We start from the raw sequence: 22,221 nt of genomic DNA, 5'->3' as shown, positions 1-22,221 counted from the left end.
TAGCATGTCCGAATTCTAGCATGTCCGCAAATTAAAGCATGACCCAAACGACTGCTTAAGCGGCTTCCAAGCGATGGCTGCTAAGCAGGGCCCCAGCTAGTTCCCAGCTGCCGATTTATGCCAACTGTTGTGAAACTGTCGTGAATCGGGATTGATGACAGAGGCAAGAAGGAAGTCCCAGACTCGGAGGTTTGGTTATAACAGCTTATTTATTTATAAGTAGCAATAATCAAATGATGAAATGGGATCACACTCGTATACACACACACACAGAGAGAGAGAGAGACACACACACACTTCACTAACCTCCTATCTGGCTGATGTCGTAGCCTGGTCCAATGATGGCGCATCAAGTAAGGTCCGAGACTTGTCCTTCTTGGATCTTGCTGGAGCTGGGTCCGCATGGAGCGGGCTCGTTCTCACTTGGTGGCAGGCGTCCCTGTGGACTCAATTCTCAGCATCTCTGTTGGCCTCCAGGATTGAGTGAGTGAGTCGCAATGCCATACCAGGGTTTTAAAGCTAATTTTAACCAATCATAACTAAGGTGCTCACACATTACTTCACCGGGCTTCTACCTTATCATACTCACTCACACACTCTTATCTTGATTTCCATGGCTACATTATCATACTCACTCACACTCACACCACGGTGGTGGCTCAACTCAATCGTGCACTTCAGCTAGACTTTGAAACTTTTTATTTATAAAGTCTAAACTGGGCATGGTGGCATACACTTGTAACCCCAGTACTCATAAAGCAGAGGCAAGAGAATCACTACAACTCCAAGGCCAAATACAAGACCCTATCTCAAAAAAAACAAAACCAACAGATGTTTTTTTCTAAATAAATTTCAGCTATTTATACTTTTCAAAAACACATTTGAAATAATGTGAATCACTATTAACTATTACAGTTTCTAACAAAAATAGATAACAAGGCAACAAAGAATAAAAATCCCAGGATGCTACTTATAGCTCCTTGTGAGTTCCTTTCTTCATTTTATGCTTGGTTTAGTAGATTATTATACAAACACCCATGATGGTTGTATTAATATTCTATAATGTCACTTACGACATGAAGATAAGAGACATCAGGAACATGGAGAAAATCTCTTTCCAATGTGTTCTACTATTGTCATAAATCTAGTAAGATCAGGGTTAGTACACATTCCCTTTGTTGTTTTGATATTCATAGGTGATTGCAACTGTGAATGTCTCTGAGATATGTCAGATACAATCTTTGGACAGGTGCATTCCATAGGGGTATTTAATGCCTATATTTTACTTATTTTTTTCATGTCTATGTTTTAATTGTACCTTTTACTTAGTTGTTTCCTAAAGGTTTTTCCTACTAATTTAAAATGTACTTGTGTATATTTTAAGTATCCTGTCCTCATAACTACACAACGCTAGGAATGTGCCTCTGTCTTACTATTTCCCAGTAAGTGACTTAGAGACTCTTCTTGGGCACTCTTATCATTTCCCTTTTTATATTTAAGGGGATCTTTCCCGAGATGGAAGATCATTTAGTACATGCCTCTGCAATTCAAATTTAGAGTATTCAATAATACACCAGAATTTATTTTGCAAATATCTTTGGTATTCGTTTTTGTTGCTAAATAGAAGGTAGGGAGCTAAATTTGTGTCTTCACTCACTCTAGGCATATGAGAAAGGGGCTTAAAAATGCAGAAACATAGCTTTAGAGAAAGTGCTAATGTTGTGAGCATTGCTTGATTTTGCTTCGTGAATATAAAAATAGGAAAGGAGGAGACTGTGCAGATTCTGGGCATCAAATAGTCATCTCGGTTCCTTTGGCATGAACTTCAACTCACTGGCATGCTTTTTTCTTAGCCACCTTATGTCACAAGGGCTGTTGACAGAATAAGCACAGGAGCTAGTGCTATAAAAACCTGTTCCGCTCACCTTGTGGGTCTTAGTAAGATCCCACAGAGCTAAGCTAACCATGGACCTTCCAGAGCAAAGATGCTGATTCTGTTCAATCAGTGGCTGAAATCCAATGGGCTTTCTTTAAATAACTGATGACCAACAATCATGAGCTGAATTTCATGATGAGTCTGTATCCAAAGCACTTTTCCTTAATTTTTAACTATGATATTTTTCAAGTCAACAACAATATTGTGATCTATAGACAAGAGATGGACATAAATAATGCTCAGCATGTAACCGAGACACATGACAGTCCAGGGTTGAGCCTTTGCCTACTGCGACTTTGTAAGAGAAATAGGTGTCATGTGGTCAAGGGGAGCCTGCTTCCAGAACTTCCCTGTGAAGAGAGGTTTGAGAGATCGGTGAACCACAAAGATCACACTGAGAAGGATCTTGACTTTCTCATTTCAGAGCAGAGCTGTTTAACAGAAAAAGAGAAGAGGTCAGATTCAGGTGATGCTTTGGTTTTGGAGGCACATGGTGAGAACTGGCTGCCTGGGTTAGCCTGAAAGCTGCAGCCTAAGACTCCTGCTATGTGCAGGCTATAAAGATGCCTAGTGTTGATAATTTCAAGTAGCAGAAGAAAGTAAAGATGATAAAACCACAGCCACATATGGCCAAGCTGCAAGTGAAAGCAGAACAGTTATGAACATGGGTGCACAAGTTAAAGTAAGTAGGTCCCAGAAATAGCTGGTGCTGGCTGAGAAAGAAAGACAAGGAGCTGCCAAAGAAGAGGGGCATGTTCTTCCTGGACCTTCCAGAGCAAAGATGCTGATTCTGTTCAATCAGTGGCTGAAATCCAATGGGCTTTCTTTAAATAACTGATGACCAACAAGAGCCCTCATTTCCACCTTCTCCGTTACGTATGCACCTTGATGGCTGGGGCAGCTGCAGATAACATCAAGTTCTCAGACCAATGTGTAGGGAAGCTTTGGACTCCACTTTCAAGAGCCCTGAGCCAGCTATCCCAAAAGTCAATTCAGCCACATAAGTAGCCGAGGATGGCCTTGTCAGACACCAATGGGAGGAAAGGCACTTAGTTATGGGAAGACTCAATGCCCCAGTGTAGGGGAATACCAGGGTGGGAAGGCAGGAGTGGGTGGGTGGGGGAGCATCGTCATAGAAGCAGGGAGAGGGAGGTTTCCCAAGGGGAAACTGGGAAAGGGGATAACATTTGAAAAGTAAACAAATAAAACATCCATTTTTTTTAAGTCAATTCAGAGTGTCCCCCTGGGGCCAGAAGGGTGCTGGAATCTCCTCTAGAGATTCTGTGGTGGGCTCTGTGCTCTGAGCTCTCCTTTCTTTGCTGAGTCACAGCTCAGAAAGCAAACATCCAAGGAGGCATCGACTTTTGTGCATGATTCTGACAAAGTCGTCTCAGCCAAGCAGGCCTGTTGGGTGTGTAAATGCGATCCGGCCTGCCTTTCCAGCCTCAGCAGCAGAACTGCATGCCCATATTTATTGCTGTTGCTATTCTAAGGGCTGGATGACGTTTTTCTCCCCTTGTGGCTGAGCACTGCCCGTTCATCTTTCACCACTCCCTCCAAGTCTACAGGGATAAACCCAGAGATACAAATAGATTCTATCAAGAGGAAAGCTAAAATGAAACATTCCCAAGCATTTTCAGACAAATGTGCATTGTGCGATCAAATCTTTCAGTAATGCCACCCTGCTTTAGAATGTGTGCTGTTAGCACCCCACTACTACCCTAAACAAGGATTTTCAAAGAGGAGTGGAAACACAGCAAAGGGTGGAAAAACAATTCCATTGGTCATCTCAGCTTGGCTGAAGAGGAAACAACTCCATTGCTCATCATGGCAAATGTTGACTCTTGCACTCTTGGGTGCTGGGAATGTTCACATATTGCCAGAAGGCTTCAAGATTTTTCCATTCACCTATGTGCAACCTCAGTCTCTCCACTCTTCCAATGACATTCCTATGATGTGAAGGGAGCAACCAATAAGCTACAGACACCCTAATTAAGGGTACAAGGCTACAGGGTACAGGTAAATGGCTCCTGGGAAGAAACTGTATACATGTTCCCTAAATAAAAAACTTAGACACATAAATAACCAATTACAATATGCATTGGGTGATACACCAGAGAAGAGAGATTCTGATTTAACTACTAACTGCTCTTCATTACCACCTGGAAAAATCTCTCATCACCCTTAAGCCTCCATGCTTGGACTCACCTGGTAAACCATCACAGAGAGTTAAAATGCTTCTACATATTTCTTTTACTTTTCCACAAATTCCACTTGAATTGTATATAGTACAGTGGGTTGTTGAATTGAGAAACAGAGGCTCTAGCCAGGCGTGGTGGCGCACACCTTTAGTCCCACACTCAGGAGGCAGAGGCAGAGGCAGAGGCAGTAGGATTTCTGAGTTCGAGGCCAGCCTGGTCTACAAAGTGAGTTCCAGGACAGCCAGGGCTACACAGAGAAACCCTGTCTCAAAAAACAAAAACAAAACAAAACAAAAAACACAGGCTCTGAATTTGAATGCCCATTAGGCCACAGTCCAGTTATAGAGTCATATTAAGCCTTCACGTCTTTATTAAGTTGAAGTGATAAATAACTACTTTGTAGATTTCTTGGAAAACTATAATCAGTTGAAAAATTAAAGGCAGAAAAATAATATTTGTTTGCCTTTTCAGAGCATCAAAGTTTCTCATTATCATTTGCTTTGGATTAGATCACTCATAATTCATTCTTATCTGTCTGCCCACTCAGAACGAATGACAATACAGGTTGGTGCTATACCTAAGTGGGAGTGCATTTGTCTAGCATGTATAAGAGCCTGGGTTCAATACACACACACACACACACACACACACATACACTACACACACACACACACACACATACACACACACACCACAATACATACCCTGGTACTCCAGAATTGGTATTTTTGGGTGCAGGAGTATTGTTCAATGTATACTATCAACAACAATTTGATTATTTCTCAGCTGCAAAGTCTATAAACTATAGAATTATTTAAGCACTTAATAACAGGGCCTGCACTTATAGTGTGTGTGTGTGTATACATATATACATAGTCTTGTTTGCCATTATTTTATTATTATTTTATCCTCTTTTCAAATGTATATTTCTGTTTTGTTGCATCTCATATGTGTAGAAACTTAACTATTTTGTTTAGCATTAAGATATTGACCACAGAGGTCTGTTTCTGCTGTGATGAGAAAGCTCAGTGTTGTCTAGGTAATTCAGCTACATCCACTCCATCCACTCTAATACAAATCATTATTGGCTGGTAAATATTCAGTCATTTCTCAACTTCCAAGTTAGGAAAGAAGGTTAAGGATGGATCTACTTCTCTGGTGATGTAGGGATATCTTTCTTCTGCCCTTCTCTCACACTGCACCACCATAGGCTGTCATTCTTATCCATGTTATATTGTGAAACTTTATTGCCAGGCTTCTTCATACTTTGATTCTAGAACTCAGGTGACCCCAATGTACCCCTAGACACAATGAGACTTGCTTGTTAGCAAGTATTCTAGTCAACATCACTTACAATGAAGTGAAGAAAATTGTGTTGAGAAGACACAGAAGGTACACCTGCCCTGAAGGCCCAAAGCTGAATTTACAAGAAATTCTAGAACTGCAAAAAAAAAAAAAAAAAAACAAAAAAAACCAAAAAAACAAAAAACAAAAAAAAAAAAAAACAAAACAGTGCACAATGGAGAAGGGATTGTAGCTAGAATGTGGAGGCCCACTACATTTGGTGTTGGTTATAAGTTGATGTTACTCTTACAGATGTACAAGAGTACATCTGAATGATTAAGACATTTCATCCTTCAAGCCCTTACCAGATCCATGGGTAAATCTGGACATTTCTATCTATATCAACTGGTCCCAAACCTCCCTAAACTGTCCTGGTAGCATATATTTTGTCCTCTCTCATATCTCACAGTAAACACCTGCATTCCAATTTTCCAATTGAATTCCTTTAAGGACCCATATTTTTGGTTTGTTTTACCAAAGTGAAAATCTTATGAATATTAGATTTTCCCTCTTGCATATCCTCCAAGGATAAAAATCTATTGTCAAAGGCACTCCTTTGTACATTGTCTTCTTTTCCCTCTAAAACAATGAGTACTGTTGATGGAATGGAAGAGTTATGTTAATTTAGAACATCAAAAGTCAGCTTTGTTTGACATTTCAAATGTATAAACCTGATCAGCATACAGAGTATACTCTACCTGCTGTTGTTCAGTTCTTTTCTTTTCTTTTTTTTTTTTTTTTTTTTGGTCACAAAATACACATTTCTTTTATTGGCTGTGTTCTTCAATTGAATAAAGTGTTGAGAGCTCCAAGTTTTCTAAAACTTTTTAGAGAACTGTTCCTTTTATGCCTGAGATCACAGCGCAGGTTTCCTATAAAATCTTTGTCAGGTATGTGTAAATTGGTGACCAACATTTTACAAACATTTGGTCAGGGACAGATCTCTCTGTCCCCTTTCTAGTCTTCTATAGGCAAGAACCATAGGAACTTGCCACCTCACCCACAGTCTGTCCTTACACTCATCTTAATCTCTCCTAACTCTCATTAGAGTCTTCAATAGAACTTCTAATTCTTCTTTTTAGAGTGTTAGAAGGAACAATTTATCCTGTTACCATAGTGCTATATGAGAAGAAATAGTTTCCCTTTTTAGTTGTTAGGGAGTCTGGAAATAATTCACTCTTTATTTAGGATTGTTTTCCACAAAGGAGTCTAGTCTCCCATGGGAATTCATCCAATGATCTTAAGGGGTCAGGTAAATCTCCCTAGATTTTCTTTCTCTTTTGTGCTGGCTGTTACTTGGTTTGAGGGGCTAATTATTCAGTTATTCTTGAACAGACCTTGGTGCCAAGTCTTTATTATTTCTAAATAATGAAGGGCAGGGCAAACATGAACTGCTACAACTCCACCAACCCATGGGCAAATGGGGAGCTTGTACACTGTGCAAACAAAGGCTTCCTGAAAGACCACATGGTGGAGCCCCCAGGCATCCTTAAGGATGCAAGTGCTGGTCTTGGAAACTGTGCCTTCATGGGCAGTGCCCTAACATTTGAAAATTCAAAACATCATCTGTCATGTTAAATTTGGGTTCTTACTTTTAATTTTACTGTTCCAAATTAGTTTGGCTTTATATTGACAGTTAAACTAAAAACACACTGATGTAAACCTTATTTATATTTCAAGGTATATATACACAAAATTAATATATTCAAATCACTATATGAATGAAACCTAGATATAGCTAGCTTTATTTTTCTTCCAAGGATACTCCTGTTCTAGAAGAAGAAGCCTTATCTTGCTTGAGGGTAGGTATTAGATTAAGGAGAAAGGGTGATATTTAATATCTTTCTCAAATTCTCTAATATTAGCCATCTTCCTCTTTAGTTTTCTGTGTCCCACTTCTACTCTTTAGTTTTCTGGGAGATGTAACTAACCAGGTTTCTTACTGAGATCTTACAATAAAATCATAAACAGGCCCTCATCTCCACCTTCCTCCCCAGCATCATCTCTTACCAAGACCATCTCTCCCCTGTTCAATGAGCCAGAACACACATTATCTTTCTTCCTCCTTTCAATGTTGGAGGATTTTGCACAGCATAGTTGGTTCTTCTCCAGCTGGTGTACTTGACAGCTATTGTCTATTTATCCTTCAAAGTTTTGCTTAAGTTTCTTACCTTTAGAAAAATCCATTTAAGCAATATCTATAGAAGAGATTGAAAGGAACCCATATAAGTGGTTGAATAATGAATGGCAGATAAATGCATGGATGAATGGATAGATGGATGGATGATGGGTCAGTGGGTGTATAAATGGATGGATGGATGGATGGATGGATGGAGGATTTGTTGTGTGTATAAATGGATGGATGGATTAATGGATAGATGGGTGTATAGATGGATGTAGGTTCCATTCCCCAGAACAAACATAGTGGAAAGAATGACCCCCATATGTTATCTCTTGACCCTACATAATGGTAGGCACATACACACACATATCGAGATGAAAAGAGAAGATAGATAGATAGATAGATAGATAGATAGATAGATAGATAAGCAAATAAATAAATAATAGGTAAGAGGCAGTTAACATTTGAGGCAAGTAACATGTGGCCTTGAAGATATAAGAAAATCATAAACTAATGCACTAATTTGCAGCTGGGAACATGGGCAAATTGGTAAAGCCCCGGTTTCAATGACCACCAATGGAAAAAAATTAGGCACACACATGCAATCTTAGCACTGAGGGAGGGGAAGGGAGCAGAAAGAACAGAAACTCTGGGTCATCTTTGGCTCCATGAGAGTTTAAAATACAATACAATGCAATGCCTTTAAAATACAATAAAGGAAAATTAAATAAAAACACTTGTGGGCAGCTCATTTAGACACAAAGCATCAACAAAATATGCCCATAATCAAAAGGAAAATTCCTTCAAAGAAACAACCTGGAGTAGCCATTCTAATAATGAATAAAATCGACTTTCAACCAAAAATTATCAAAAAGGATAAGGAGGGACACATCATACTGATGAAAGGAAAAATCTACCAAGATGATCTCTCAATTCTGAACATCTACACTCCAAATGCAAGGGCAACCACATTCCTAAAAGAAACTTTACTGAAGCTCAAAGCACATATTGCACCCCACACAATGATAGTGGGTGACTTCAACAACACACTCTCAGCAATGGACAGAACATGGTAACAGAAACTAAACAGAGGCACAGTGAAACTAACAGAAGTTATGAAACAAATGCATCTAACAGATATTTATAAAACATATCATCCAAAACCAAAAGAATATACCTTCTTCTCAGCACCTCACGGAATCTTCTCCAAAATTGACCAGATAATTGGTCACAAAACAGACCTCAACAGATACAAGATGATTGAAATAATCCCATGCACCCTATGAAATCACCACAGAATAAGACTGGCCTTAAATTCTAACAAAAACAATGGAAGACACAGACACACATACACATGGAAGCTGAACTATTCAATAACTTGATCAAGGAAGAAATAAAGAAATTAAAGCCGTTTTAGAATTTAATGAAAAGGAAAACACATCATAAGAAAACCTATGGGATACAATGAAATCAGTGATAAGAGGAAAACTCATAGCTCTAAGTGCCTCCAAAAAGAAACTGGAGAGAGCTTACACTAGCAGCTTGACAGCACACCTGAAAGCTCTAGAACAAAAAGAAACAAATACACCCAAGAGGAATAGATGGCAGGAAATAATCAAACTTGGGGCTGAAATCAACCAAATAGAAACAAAAAGAACTATACAAAGAATCAACAAAACCAAGAGCTGGTTTTTGAGAAAATCAACAAGATAGATATACCCTTAGCCAGACTAACCAGAGGCACAGAAACAGTATCCAAATGAATAAAATCAGAAATAAAAAGGAGACATAATGACAGAAACTGTCGAAGTTCCAAAAAAAAAATCATCAGATCCTACTACAAAAGTTTATACTCAATTAAATTGGAATCTGGATGAAATGGACAATTTTCTACACACATACCAGGTGCCAAAGTTAAATCAGAATCAGATAAACCATCTAAACAGTCCCATAACCCCTAAAGAAATAGAAGCAGTCAATAAAAGTCTCCCAACCACAAAAAGCCCAGGACCAGATGGGTTTAGCGTAGAATTCTATCAGACCTTTAAAGAAGACCTAATACCAATATTCTTCAAACTATTCTACAAAATAGAAACAGAAGGTAGAGTATCCAATTCATTCTATGAAACCACAATTATGCGTTTACCTAAACCACGCAAAGACCAAATAACAAAGAGAACTTTAGACCAATCTCCCTTATGAACATGGATGCAAAAATACTCAATAAAATTCTTGCCCACCAAATCCAAGAACACATCAAAACGATCATTCACCACGATCAAGTAAGTTTCATCCCAGGGATGCAGGGATGGTTCAGTATACAGAAATCCATCAATGTATTCTACTACATAAACAAACAAACAAACAAACAAAAACCACATGATCATTTCATTAGATGATGAAAAAGCATTTGAAAATAATTCAGCATTCCTTTATGTTAAAAGTCTTGGAACGATAAGGAATTCAAGGCCCATACCCAAACACAATAAAAGCAATATACAGCAAACCAGTAGCTAACATCAAACTAAATGGAGAGAAACGTGAAGCAATCTCACTAAAATCAGGGACTAGACAAGGCTGCCCACTCTCTCCCAATCTATTCAGTATGGTACTTGAAGTTCTAGCCTAGGCAATTAAACAACAAAAGGAGGTCAAAGGGATACAAATTGGAAAGGAAGAAGTCAAAATATCACTATTTGCAGATGCTATGACAGTATACTCAAGTGACCCCCAAAATTCCACTAGAGAACTCCTAAAGCTAAAAAACAACTTCAGCAAAGTAAAGCTGGATATAAAATTAACTCAAATGAATTAGTAGTCTTCCTCTACTCAAAGGATAAACAGGCTGAGAAAGAAATTAGGGAAACAACACCCTTCACAGTAGTCACATATAATATTACATACCTTAGTGTGACTCTAACCAAGCAAGTGAAAGATCTGTATGACAAGAACTTCAAGTCTCTGAAGAAAGAAATCAAAGAAGATCTCAGAAGATGGAACGATCTCTCATGTTCATGGATTAGCAAGATTAATATAGTAAAAATGGCGATCTTGCCAAAAGCATCTACAGATTTAATGTAATCTCCATCAAAATTCCAAATAAGCTCTTCATAGGGCTAGAAAGGGCGGGAGGGTATAGGGGACTTTCAAGATAGCATTTGAAATGTAAATGAAGAAGATAACTAATTGAGAAAGAAAGAAAGAAAGAAAGAAAGAAAGAAAGAAAGAAAGAAAGAAAGAAAGAAAGAAAGAAAGAAAGAGAAAAGGCAATTTGCAAATTCATTTGGAATAACAAAAAACCAAGTATAGCAAAAACTATTTTCAACAATAAAAGAACTTCTAGGGGAATCACCATTCCTGACCTCAAGCTATATTACAGTGTAATAGTGATTTAAAAAAAAAACGGTAAGGTATTGGTACAGAGACAGGAAGCAAGATCAATGAAATAGAAATGAAGACCTAGAAATTAACCCACATATATATAGTCACTTGATCTTTGACAAATGAGCTAAAACCATCCAGTAGAAAAATACAGCATTTTTAATAAATGATGCTGGTTCAACTGGTGGTCAGCATGTAGAAAAATGCAAATTGACACATGCTTATCACCTTGTACAAAGCTCAAGTCCAAGTGGACCAAAGACCTCCACATAAAAGCAGATACACTGAAACTGAGAATGTGGGGAAGAGCTTTGAACACATGGGCACAGGGGGAAAATTCCTGAACAGAAAACTGATGGCTTAGGCTCTAAGATCAAAAATAGACAAATGGGATCTCATAAAATTGCAAACCTTCTGTAAGGCAAAGGGCACTGTCAATAGGACCAGATGGCAACCAACCGATTGGGAAAAGATCTTTTCTAATCCTCCATCTGATAGAGGGCTAATATCCAATATACACAAAGAACTCAAGAAGTTAGACTCCAGAAAATCAAATAATCCTATTAAAAATAGGGTACACTCCACATAAAACCAGAGACAGTGAAACTTATAGAGGAGAAAGTAGGGAAAAGCCTCAAAGATATGGGCACAGGGGGAAAATTCCTAAATAGAACAGCAATGACTTGTGCTGTTAGATCAAGAATCGACAAATGGGACCTCATAAAATTGCAAAGCTTCTGTAAGGCAAAAGACACCATCAATAAGACAAAAGGGCCACCAATAGACTGGAAAAGGATTTTTACCAATCCTAAATCAGATAGGGGACTAATATCCAATATATATAAAGAACTCAAGAAGGTGGACTCCAGAAAATCAAATAACCCAATTAAAAAATGGGGCTCAGAGCTAAACAAAGAATTCTCACCTGAGGAATACCGAATGGCAGAGAAGCACCTGAAAAAATGTTCAGCATCCTTAATCATCAGGGAAATGCAAATCAAAACAACCCTGAGATTCCACCTCACACCAGTCAGAATGGCTAAGATCAAAAACTCAGGTGACAGCAGATGCTGGCAAGGATGTAGAGAAAGAGGAACACTCCTCCATTGCTGGTGGGATTGCAAGCTTGTACAACCACTCTGGAAATCAGTCTGGCGGTTCCTCAGAAAATTGGACATAGTACTACCAGAGGATCTCACAATACCTCTCCTGGGCATATATCCAGAAGATGTTACAACTGGAAAGAAGGACACATGTTCCACTATGTTCATAGCAGCCTTATTTACAATAGCCAGAAGTTGAAAAGAACCCAGATGTCCCTCAACAGAGGAATGGATACAGAAAATGTGATACATTTACACAATGGAGTACTACTCAGCTATTAAAAAGAATGAATTTATGAAATTCCTAGGCAAATGGATGAACCTGGATGGTATCATCCTGAGTGAGGTAACCCAATCACAAAAGAACTCACATGATATGAACTCAGAGATAAGTGGATATTAGCCCAGAAACTTAGAATACCCAAGATACAAGTTGTAAAACACATGAAACTCAAGAAGATCGAAGACCAAAGTGTGGACACTTTGCCCCTTCTTAGAATTGGAAACAAAACACCTATGAAAGGAGTTACAGAGACAGTTTGGAGCTGAGACAAAAGGGTGGACCATCTAGAGACTGCCACACCCGGGGATCCATCCCATAATCAGCCTCCAAACACTGACACCATTGCATGTGCCAGCAAGATTTTGCTGAAAGGACCCTGATATAGCTGTCTCTTGTGAGGCTATGCCGGTGCCTGGCAAACACAGAAGTGGATGCTCACAGTCAGCTATTGGATGGAACACAGGGCCCCCAATGGAGGAACTAGAGAAAGTACCCAAGGAGCTAAAGGGGTCTGCAACCCTATAGGTGGAACAACAATATGAACTAACCAGTACCCCCAGGAGCTCGTGTCTCTAGCTGCATATGTAGCAGAAGATGGCCTAGTAGGCCATCAGTGGAAAGAGAGGCCCATTGGTCTTGCAAACTTTATATGCCTCAGTACAAGGGAACACCAGGGCCAAGAAGTGGGAGTAAATTTGAAATGTAAATGAAGAAAATACCTAATTTAAAAAAAATTGGAAATAAAAAATATAAAAAAATAAAAATAAATAAAAATGGGATACAAAGCTAAACAAAGAATTTTCAACTGAGGAATATCAAATGGCAGAGAAGCAACTAAAGAAATGTTCATCATTCTTAGTCATCAGTGAAATGCAATTCAACACAACCCTGAGATTCCACTTCACAGCCGTCCAGATGGCTAAAATAAAAAACTCAGGTGATAGCAGATGCTGGCAAGGATGTGGACAAAGAGGAACACTCCTCTATTGCTGGTAGGATTGTAAGCTGGTACAACCACTCTGGAAATCAGTTTGGCAATTCCTCAGAAAATTGAACATAGTACTACCTGAGGACCCAGCTATACCACTCCTGGGCATTTACCCAGAAAATGTCCCAACTTGTAATAAGGACATGTGCTCCACTATGTTCATAGCAGCCTTATTTATAATAGCCAGGAGCTGTAAAGACCGCAGATGTCCTTCAACAGAGGAATGGATACAGAAAATGTGGTATGTTTACATAATGGAGGACTACTCAGCTATTGAAATGATGAATTCCTGAAATTCTCAGGGAAATGGATAGAACTAGAAAATATCATCCTGAGTAAGGTAACCAATTGCAAAAGAACACACATGGTATGCACTCACTGATAAGTGGATATTAGCCCAAAATCTCCTAATAACCAAGATACAATTCACAAACAACATGAAGGTCAAGAAGGGAGACCCAAGTGTGTGCTTTGTCCTTCTTAGGAGAACAAAGTACTCACAGGAGCAAATATGGAGATAAAGTATAGAGCAGAGACTGAAGGAAAGGCTACCCAGAGACTGTCCCACCTGGGAATTCATCCCATATACAGTTACCAAACCCAAACATTATTGTGGATTCCAAGAAGTGCATGCTGAAATGAGCCTGATATGGCTGTCTCCTAAGAGGCCCTATCAGAGCCTTACAAATACAGAGATGGATGCTCTCAGCCAACCATTGGAGCACTGGGTACCCAATAGAGGAGTTAGAGAAAGGATGGAAGGAGTTGAAGGGGTTTGAAACCCCACATGAAGAACAGCAATATCAACAAACTAGTCCCCTAAGAGATCCCAGGGACTAAGCCTTCAACAAAGGAGTACACATGGCTCCAGCTGCATATGTTGCAGAGGATGACCTTGTTAGGCATCAATGGGAGGAGAGGTCATCAGTCCTATGAAGGCTCCATAGATGCCCCAGTGTAGGGGAACTGTGGGTGGAGATGTGGAAGTGGGTAGGTGGTGGAGGAACACCCTCATAGAAGCAGGGGAAGGGAGGAAGGGAAACCAGGAAAGGGGATAACATTTGAAATGTAAATAAAGAAAATATCCAATAAAAAAAAATCATGAGGTATCTCAGCTCAGGCCTCCAAGAAGCAGACATCAGGGCAGAATTAGAGATACAACTAATTTACCAGCAGGAACATAGGTTAAGCATAATGGCCAAAGAGAGCAGAAGTAAGTGAGGAAGGCCTTACATCCTGATGCATATTAAAGGAAGAACTGTATAAAGGAGTCTCAGGTCGCAGTGGTCCTAATAAAGTTTGAAATAGACCAAGGGAGCACAGAAACTATCATACAATAAGAAGGCCTGTGTTGGAATGGAATGGCCAAACCCCCTTATACTCCCACTGTTCTCAGTGGATGGCTGGCTACAGCTTTGGAGGTATATATACTTAATATAAATTACTGTTAGGGTCCAGAAAGACACCAATGAGACGTTACTCACTACCTCCCTACTGTCAGCATGTGAAGAGCTGAGTGGTGCATGTCCACAAGCAGAAGCTCTTACATCGCAAAGATCTCCGCACATTCAGAGCAGCTCTCACCAAAGCTTGGAAAGGGGGACTCAATGGGACAGCAGCAGCCCCTGACTCTTCCGTTGCTCTTGAAGTCAAAATGGTTTTCATCTTCTTCCTCCTTAGCTACCACATTAATAGGTACTGATCTAGTGGTTTCCAGAGTTAGACTCTTTGGAAGCCTTACCATTCTCCAATTAGGGATGCTTCATGTATGTACTTATATTTACAAAGGACCCAAAGCACCCTAATGAGCCACCTAGGTTCTCACATATTCTTCTCTGTCCTCCTTATATAAATGTCCCCTCCTACTCTTAAGGATGGACTATCCCAGTATGGTGACAGTTCCTTCATCAGCTGACCAGAGGACCTAAGGCAATGGGGATTTCCCGGCAGCAGCTACCTTCTGAAGTTCAACACTATTCTCCATATGTCCTGTTGTAACAATGCTTCCCCTTTGAGGAGCTCAAAGTTGCAGGGCTACAAAGTAATTCAGTGGTAGATTGTGTGCTTATCATGTGTGAGAATAATCCTGAAAAACTCACTTAATCTGATAGTAAGAAGAATGCGGCTGCTTCTAACTCTTAGTTCTCAGGTTTACATGTTGTTCCCATTAAGGGCTACCCCAAAGAGTAGTCTGAGTTAGTGCACATACACTATCAAAGAGGGCATGGCACCTCTGCATATTATTGCTATCAAGCTGAACTTTAGCCATGAGTTCAGAAAACTGTTCCATCGTTGACTCTTTATAGATAATATAGGTATGTGATACTGCAGTATATGATAAAACCGGTAGATTCCACAATCACGGATCATTCTAGAACCTCCTTCACTATCCAGGGGTCCCAGTTGAACATGTATGAAGTTCTATGCCTGTGGATTAGCCATTCTGCAAGCCCCTGTGGAATGTTGAGCAGAAGTCAGATTTACACCTAGAATAATTGTCTATCCCAACCAGAACGAAGTCATTCCTACTTGTAGACTGGAAGCAACCACATAAGTCAACATAACACGAAGTAGGTGATCTGATCCCAGGGAGAGAGTCTCTGTAGCTGGAAAACTGAATAGAGAGAGTCATTAGTAGCTAAGCTGACCTTGACTGACTGGGACTGCTAAGTTCACAGGCTCCTTGTTTCAGATCTCTCATAGTACATAAAGAAAATGAACATTAACTGTCCTGACCCTAAAGTCTTCTTGGGATTTCAATTGCTGTCAAATGTAGAACATCAGCCTTAGGAAAAACCAACTGCAGCAAATGAATCTCTTCAGAGTGTTCACACCCACATATCTATCATTTATCCACATATCCTGGCCATAAATTCCATGATACCATTTTCTCCTTCAAGGTCGCTAACCACATGGCCAGGCTGTTGGCCACTTTTCAAAATAAAAAAAAAAATACATGTATTTGGACATTGTATCATTTCTCCATTCACCTAAAACATACAGTGAGATCCACTGCTATCCCAGCTCAATCTACTGGATCATTATCTGTCTAGATTTTTATGCTGTAATACATCTCTGTTCATTTTCAGCTTCTCACATATACCAAGCCTATCTGTCCATCAACTAAATGCAACCTTTATTCCTTCTTACCTCCCAGTATAAGTCCTAATCTAAGCACAAGAAAAGCTGGAGAAAGCACACAAGAACAACCCAGAATGGAACATGGAGGTCTGGAAAATTGATCTTGTCCACTTCTTGTGTCCTTTGGTCCTCTCAGCATAATACAGTTTTACTATATGATACTTAGATTGCTTTGAGTCTGTACAACTTTTTCATGGTAGGGTCAACAAGACCGAAATCATGATGGAAATTTCTGGAAGAATGGCACTAGGTCCTATGGTCAAATATCCATTCTCTATTAAGTCTAAATAACTTACTAAGAGCTGTTTTTCACATGATATGTATTTTTCTATTGCAGATGATATGGCCTTGCTTTAGATCCCTACCCATCTACACTATGATAGACAGGGGCTCGCCACTGTGTCTATGTATGTTTTAACACTATCAGTATGACCAACACCTTTAAATTTGAGTGAGCAAGTAACCTAAGAGGCAGAGCAGCTTAAATCACAGACTGAGCCCCAGGTTGCCTCTGGCAAGATCCTGTCCTTCCTGAGTCCTCTCAAAGCTATACAGTTTCTACAATATCACTTTCCACTAAAGTAGGAGGTGGTTCTAAGTGTGAATTCAAAGTTCAAGAGGCTTGCTTGGTGCTCAGCATGATCTGTGTTAAGGGATACAAAATGCACCAAGTTCCTTTCTTTGTCAGAGGGATGATGTGGGCAGAGCATGGCCTTGATATAAGTACTACAAGCATATCAAGGGTCATAGCAGGTGGAGGCTGCCTGCGAGTATGCTCTTCATTGTAGGTTCTGTTGAAGGGACATCTAAGCATTGAGCCACCAAGGCTATGTCACAGACAGTTCTGAAGTCTGCCTGAGCTTTAAAAAGTAATCTAAAACAAAAATAAGCAAAAAACAAAAACAAAAAATCCCAGCAATTTAAAGCATTTGCCAGGGATAACAAAAGTGCTAAAGCCTGATGAAGGTGAGTAGAAATGTAGGCTTTCTATCTGCCTGAAGAGCCCTATGTGGGCTTTGTGGTATACATACTGAGGAGACAGATGGGGCCATAACACTTGAAGATAAAACAGCCCCTTGTCACTTGGCTGGAGGAAAGCCTTCTCTATGCTTGCCCATTGTTCAAATCTCATCACAATGCTCTTAGAGCTATTCATTCTTCATTTATAATTTACATTTCTTTTACTCCCTAGTAATTGATTTTTTTTTCCTTTCCTTCAGTTCTGAGTCATTTAGCTTACTCCTAAGTTGCACTTTCCATAATATTGTATGCCTCCTCCCTTCTTTAGCCAGCTGCTTTATAAAAAGGTTATCACATCAATTTTCACTAATTTTAGTCTTAATGCCAACACTCCTAAATACACTTATCTAGTCCCTTATCATCCCTAGTTTGTGGTATTTCAAATTGGGAGCTACCTTTCATGGGAACTAGCTTTGTAACTGTACTGGCTAGTTTTGTGCCAACTTGACACAGGCTGGACTTATCACTCCAGAAGAGAAAGGAGCTTCAGTTGGGGAATGCCTCCACAAGATCCAGCTGTAAGCCATTTTCTCAATTAGTGATCAAGTGGGGAGGTCCCCTTGTGGGTAGTGCCATCTCTGGGCTGGTAGTCTTGGTTCTATAAGAGAGCAGGCTGAGCAAGCCAGGGGAAGTCAGCCAGTAAGGAACATCCTTCCATGGCCTCTGCATCAGCTCCTGTTTCCTGCCTTGCTTGAGTTCCAGTCCTGACTTTCTTTGGTGATGAACAGCAATGTGGAAGTGTAAGCTGAATAAACCCTTTCCTCCCCAACTGCTTCTTGGTCATGATGTTTGTGTAGGAATAGAAGCCCTGACTAAGACAGTGACTCTACATGCTGTATGTGAAAGATTAAGGCAAGGTAGGTCTTACCCTCTCCGAGGCCAGGCATTCCCTTTTCCAGCAGGTCTCTTTCCTTACCATCTCAGACACATAGTCTTCTCATTCCTTGGTAGTGCGTCTGAGTTTCAGGAGTTCATTCCACTGCAGTGTCTGGAAGGATGAACTTTGCTATAAGACTCTCCAAAACAAGTTCAACCACAACGGTCTACAAGATCACTCAGTTCTCTGAAATCTTAGAATGTGTGGCTGTTGGTGGCTTCTTGCAGCTCTTTCCTGTATGTTCTTATATTATTTTTCTTTGTATCTCCTGTGTCTTCAGAGATATTTCCCAATGACCTTACAATTCAAGTCTGAGCCAACTCTAAGGCAGATAGCACAGATGCTCATACACATGCATACATTTTATCCTCGGATTCAGGTCTTTTAATTACTTGTTTGCTTTTGTTGGAGGCAGGGTAGCCCTGTACTGTCCTGGCCAGCTTACAACTTACTATGTAAATTTCTGCCCTTGCCATTTCCATAAGACTCAACTGTTGTTTTTATATGACAATCAGACTGTTTCTAAATTAACCTCTCCTGCAGAACAGCTTTGTTGTACCAGCCAACAAGTGTCCAGGTCTCTGTATCTGGAGTGTCTTTGTTAAAGGTGTGCACCATCATACCCAGCTGCTTCTGGTCTTCAGGATAGACCTGAGATTCACTCTGCATTTTCTAGCTTTCTACCCTTAGTAAGAGTGTTGTTAATTACCTTTTCTATCATTAACTTTTTCATTCCTAGATCACTGCTGAAAGTCACTGTAAGCTTTGCTTTTGGACACAGATGCTATTAGGTAAGTGTCTGTGTAGTTTACCCCTTTAGGAAGAACAGGCAGAGGGCCCCAGGGACAAGTCATGGGAAGAAACAAAAGCACTGCCCTTGAGATTTACATGTGGCTCAGCTGGTGTTTTTACATAGGAACTAAGACTGTTTCTAAATTATTAGACTTAGCCTCCAGGGCAGGACTGCTAGATACTAGTCAACAAGCATCCAGGAACCACACTAAAATTCTGGTACCATGATGTTCATAGGTTGGAACACTGCAAGCAGCCTAAAACTAAGGAGAAGAGAAGTAAAATAGGGAATGACCTAGCTAAAGAGGTGGGAGAGGAAAGTGGAGAGACACAGGAAAGATGGGTTTCACCAAAAACAAGGAGATGAGGTCTTACAACTACCAAGTTTGTAGCTCTTATTGCAGAATAGGAGCTAAAGACAAGGCCATTTCATCTATGAAGCAAAAGGTTCTCAGCTGCTGGCTAGTTAACACTTCAATAAACTAGTGGGGTCACATTATAGAAATTAAGTGTTATGAGAATCAGAGATGGAAAGATAAAGATTGAACTATGATGCACCCCAAGAAAGTCTGAGGTTTTGAGAATAGGCACAGAACTTGAAGAGGAAAAGAAAACAAACAAACAAACAAACAAGATACAGAGGACACCAGAGAATCTAGTCTGGCTAGGAGGAAGAAACTAGGGCACATGGTGGGAATGAATGACTGCTGCCTTAGAGGGGAAAAAGAATCTCTTTTCTCTGTGTCTGGGAGATGGGGTTCAAGGAGTAATTAGGCCCCCAAGGGGAATAATGGCCTTTCCTCTTTCCTTCCCAGTACCATGAGGTAACAGGTCTCCTCCATCACATTTCCCTCTCCTACCATGTACTACCTCACTACAGGTACAAAGGCAAAAGGGCCAACTAAGTGTGGCCCAAACCTGACAGAAAGCTAATACAGATACTAACTTTTAAAGACACATCAACTTTAAAGGTTTTTTGTTCAAGTGGGGAGTGTTATGACTGAGAGGGGCTGGAGGACAGTGACATACACATGGAGCTGGCCAGGAATAGATCTACCACCAGGCATAGGAGCTGTGCAAAAGGCTCACAACCACAATCTGTGGTAGCAATAATTAAATGGTGTGATAGCGTCCACAAGGGGCTTCCAAGAACAAGGGATGGAAAATGGTGGCTCAGGATGGAAGATGCACAGACAGTTGTACCAGAGGCTAAAGTGGAAACTTCTGGTTTCTCTAACAACTTAGTTTTGTCATGTGATGTTTTTCTGGAAACTGTCTTACGAGATGATATTTTGTGGAAGCAGACATGTGAAGGGATGTTTTGCTGAGAACAGACACATGGTGTTTTTCTGGAGGCTGTCTTGTGAGAGGGCATATGTTTTACTGAAACAGACACAGAGGGCACATGATGTTTTAGAAAGAATATAAATATAATCCCACAATGAGACACTCTTGCATTGGTTCGCCTTTCAACGTTTTGCTGGTCTTCACTGATCTTCACTTGTGACTTGATAGAGAGAAACATGTCAAGGAACTTCCTCATGGTATTCCAGCTGCTTCTTGCCACGTCCACTGACTTGCTGATTAGGCAGAGCCTCAAGGTTTCTTCTGGATCAAGCTGCTACTGATTCATGTTTGATGTTTGCCATTGGACTGGTCTGTTGCTACTGATTTGTGTGTGATGTTTTGGGCTGGACTGTTGATATCCTGACAATGAATGGTAATGTCCTCAAGAACTAACTACTACTAAGCAGGCCCATGATCCACTTTTCCTACAAACCTTCTTCTTTCCCCCCCTCATGGGCTAGAAGGGAGGTGGAAGTGTTTAAGAACCTTTATTAAAGTAGGTTTTGAAAATTCAAAGCCTACAAGAAGCTACTGTGAAAAAGCAACGGAATGCCAGCAGCAGTGAGGTGGAAATGACTACAAAGGCTACTAGATAGACAGGACTCAAGAAGTGGAAACTTTGATAAGAGTCACTGGTTTCTTAGGGGACACTGGAAAATATGAAGGAATGTTGTCACTGAGTAAAACATAGTTCCAGTTATCAGAACTGGCCTATACCTAGGATAATGCTGTGTCTGAGGAAGTGAACTCTAAGATGAAAGTCATGACACTGCAGAACGTAAGAGATACTCTGATGCTAGGGTGATACTGTACAAGACAATGGCAGGGGACAGCACACAGATGAGGAGTTGTGGAATAGTTCTAAATTCCTTTTAGAACACAAGGCAGTGACCTAAAGATGCTGACAAGATTAGGCCTCTGAAGGCATGAGTGAATAATTTGAGTCTCAAAAGGAAGCCCTATTGTAAATGAGAAAAAAAAAATTATTTACTGACTTTCAGTACTGAGTGCCTACTGTGTCCTGGTGCATATTTCTGTGTTTTGTTTGCAGTGCAGGGTTCTAAACCCAGAGCCTCATGTATCTTAGGCAAGCACACTACCCCTAAGCTACCTCAGTTTTGGTGTATTTGCATGAATTAGGGATCTTCTACTCCAACATGAGTGAATCATAACCAACTCCTCTAATTAACTATAGTTTGTTCTTCAAATTCTAGACAGTGGCATTATAAATCATTTAGCCAAACAAGAAATAAAACTCATCTCTACCACCCCTCCTTACTTCATACCCAGGCTGTTTCCTTCCACCTGAGGTCTTTCAAAGTACTCTCCAAAAAAAAAAAAAAAAAAACAGTATTAAAAGACTGAAGACACGTTGTTGGCACAAAGCTAAAATCCACACACTTTGGGGGAGGATGGTAAGGCAGGAGAATTTAATGATCCAGGCCAAGACACTCAACTCACCAATATCCTTCTTCAAAGAAAAAATAAAGAAGGGCTGGGGATATATTCAGAAGTAGTGTTTGCCTAGCATACACCAAGCCCTGGGTTCAATCAGTAGTACAGAAAAACGAGATTTAAAAAGCTTAGCACAAGTTCTGGTGTGCAGTAATTACACTAAACAATTTGAAGAACACTGACTTTGGTATTCTTCTGATTTCATGCTATCTAAAAAGCTTAGATCTTCTA

General features: G+C 40.1%; 1 protein-coding gene across 2 annotated transcripts in view; it reads right to left on the bottom strand.

Annotated features, from left to right (window-relative positions):
• The window catches only part of Gdap1 (ganglioside induced differentiation associated protein 1), a 73,235-nt gene that overhangs the window by 48,006 nt on the left and 3,008 nt on the right, over positions 1-22,221 (bottom strand). For both annotated transcript variants that reach the window (XM_021168386.2, XM_085835840.1), the window contains exon 3: positions 18,388-18,507. The gene's annotated coding sequence lies outside the window, so the exon portion shown is untranslated. The remainder of the gene's footprint in view (positions 1-18,387; positions 18,508-22,221) is intronic.

This window comes from Mus caroli, unplaced genomic scaffold (genome assembly GCF_978045245.1).
Source record: "Mus caroli unplaced genomic scaffold, Mus_caroli_1 scaffold_1, whole genome shotgun sequence".
Classification (NCBI taxonomy): Eukaryota; Metazoa; Chordata; class Mammalia; order Rodentia; family Muridae; genus Mus; species Mus caroli.
This window is presented reverse-complemented; position numbering and strand designations above follow the sequence as displayed.